General features: G+C 53.8%; 1 long non-coding RNA gene across 1 annotated transcript in view; it reads right to left on the bottom strand.

Annotated features, from left to right (window-relative positions):
* Window positions 1-1,837: 1,837 nt before the first annotated feature.
* LOC107298847 overlaps window positions 1,838-2,704 on the bottom strand; it is a 2,035-nt gene continuing 1,168 nt past the window's right edge. Inside the window, exon 2 of the long non-coding RNA XR_001549166.1 lies at window positions 1,838-2,147. This is a non-coding gene — a long non-coding RNA (uncharacterized LOC107298847). The remainder of the gene's footprint in view (window positions 2,148-2,704) is intronic.

Below are 2,704 nucleotides of genomic sequence, written 5' to 3'. Positions count from 1 at the left end.
CCCTCCTTCCTCCCTTTCTCTTCTCCATAACTCCCCCCTTCCGTATAGCCTTGATGTTGTTCCCTAGGTGTGTCATGAGACGTCTGCAAGGAAAGCACCCAGCTCAGAGAACATAAAGGATTCCACAGTCCTTCCTCCTTCCATCTTCCTTCCTCCTTCTCCTCCTTTCTCCTTCTCTTCCTCTCGGCAAAGCCTACCCACTCATAGCACTGATGATGTTCCCTAGTTGGGTCACGAGACGTCTGCAAGGAAAGCACCCAGCTCAGAAAGCACCAGGGACTCCACAGTCCTTCCTTCCTCCTCCCTTCTAGCACTGATGACGTTCCCTACTTGGGTCACGAGACGTCTGTGCAGAAACAACCCCCCCTCCCCAAGCTCAAGAGAGCACCCAGGACCCCCACAGTTCAACCCGGAGCTACACAATAGTAGTCTCTTCTACGGGGAGCAATTTTACTTCTGTTCTCTCGCCCTGCCCCTCTTCCGCCCGAAGTCTGTTGCCACAATCGTTGTGGTTTGGGCTTGCGGGCGGCAACGTTGCTTCCTCTTCCTCGCCAGAGACGGGCGGGATGCCCCACCCTAGAGCCCGCTGGATGGGGGGGGTCGCTAAGGGGCTTCGAAGGCGGGGCCTGTGGGGACCGAAGACCCACCACCACTAAGAGAAGCTCAGCCGGAGAGCAAGTGGGGAGTATCTCCCCAAGATGTAGGGAATGAAAATGCCAATTAATTCAATATATTCTGGTGGTGGCGATTGCGCCCGACACTGGAGGTTTTTAAGACGGACAGCCGTCGGGGCCGACAGGGTCTAGGGTCTCCTGCTTGAGCAGGGGGTTGGACTAGATGAGCTCCAAGGTCCCTTCCACCTGTTATTCTGTCAGTGTGTCCTGCTTGAGCAAGGGGTTGGGCTAGATGACCTCCAAGATCCCTTCCACCTGTTATTCTGTCACGGTCTCCTGCTTGAGCAGGGGGTTGGGCTAGATGACCTCCAAGGACCTTCCAACTTGTTATTCTATCAGGATCTTCTGCTTGAGCAAGGGGTTGGGCTAGATGACCTCCGATATCCCATCCACCTGTTATTCTGTCAGGGTCTCCTGCTTGAGCAGGGGGTTGGACTTAGATGACCTCCAAGGTCCCAATCTCTTATTCTGTATGCTTGAACAGGGGGTTGGACTAGATGACCTCTGAGATCCCTTCCACCTATTATTGTCAGGATGTCCTGCTTGAGCAGGGGGTTGGACTAGATGACCACCGAGATCCCTTCCAACTCTTGTTATTCTGTAAGGGTTTGCTGCTTGAGCAAGGGGTTGGACTAGATGACCTCCAAGATCCCAACTCTGTTATTCTGTCTGGGTCTGCTGCTTCAGCAGGGGGTTGGACTAGATGACCTCTGAGATCCCTTCCACCTATTATTGTCAGGATGTCCTGCTTGAGCAGGGGGTTGGACTAGATGACCTCCGAGATCCCTTCCACCTATTATTGTCAGGGTCTGCTGCTTCAGCAGGGGGTTGGACTAGATGACCTCCGAGATCCCTTCCACCTATTATTCTGTCAGGGTCTCCTGCTTGAGCAGGGGGTTGGACTAGATGACCTCCGAGATCCCTTCCACCTATTATTCTGTCAGGGTGTCCTGCTTGAGCAGGGGGTTGGACTTAGATGACCTCCAAGGTCCCAATCTCTTATTCTGTATGCTTGAACAGGGGATTGGACTAGATGACCTCCGAGATCCCTTCCACCTGTTATACTTGTCAGGGTCTCCTGCCTGAGATGGGGGTGGGACTAGAGGACCTCCTGGGTCCCTTCCAACTCTGGAGAGAGAGAGAGAAAGAGAGACAGACAGGGAGACTTTCAATGACTTTTAATCTCATTCCGGAAGTCTAAATTCGTAGCAGTGGAAAGCCCATCATCCACCCCTCCCCCTCGAGGGGGGGGGGTCACAAGGGAAGCATGGGCTTCGTCATCCTCTCTTTGGCAAACTTTCCGTCGGCCCACTTCCTTGTTTCGTTGGTCTCAATTTAGCCCGGCTGCAGGTGACTCATCGTGGCGGCTCGGATGCCCACGGCCGCTTCCTCTTCGGGGCGAGAGGCGTGGGAGTGGATGATGGGCACCGAGCAGCGGGGCAGAGAGAGTGTCGGGCGTCTTCTTGGGGCCACCTAGAAGACGAGAGGCGGGAACTTCAAAACCAGGTGCTCTGAAAATTCACGAATACTACTACTAGTAGTAGACTACTACTAGTAGTAGACTACTACTAGTAGTAGACTACTACTACTAATAGTACTTTATAAGTAACATAATGCCCCTTCTTCCTACTTTTCCCCCAACAACCCTGCGAGGTGGGACAGGCCAAGAGGGAGGGACAGGCCCCAAAACCACCCAGCGAGCTTTCACACCTAGGGCGGGACTAGAACTCCCCGTCACCTGGTGATTGGTCCAAAGTCACCTAGTCGGCTTTCCTGTCTAAGGCGGGACTAGAACTCCCGTCTCCTGGTGATTGGTCCAAAGTCACCTAGTCGGCTTTCCTGTCTAAGGCGGGACTAGAACTCCCCGTCTACTGGTGATTGGTCCAAAGTCACCTAGTCGGCTTTCCTGTCTAAGGCGGGACTAGAACTCCCCGTCTCCTGGTGATTGGTCCAAAGTCACCTAGTCGGCTTTCCTGTCTAAGGCGGGACTAGAACTCCCCGTCTCCTGGTGATTGGTCCAAAGTCACCTA

Source organism: Protobothrops mucrosquamatus, unplaced genomic scaffold (genome assembly GCF_001527695.2).
Source record: "Protobothrops mucrosquamatus isolate PMUCROS unplaced genomic scaffold, P.Mucros_1.0 scaffold4324, whole genome shotgun sequence".
Taxonomy (NCBI): domain Eukaryota; kingdom Metazoa; phylum Chordata; class Lepidosauria; order Squamata; family Viperidae; genus Protobothrops; species Protobothrops mucrosquamatus.
The sequence above is the reverse complement of the archived record's forward strand: the minus strand, read 5'-3'. Positions and strand labels throughout refer to the sequence as shown.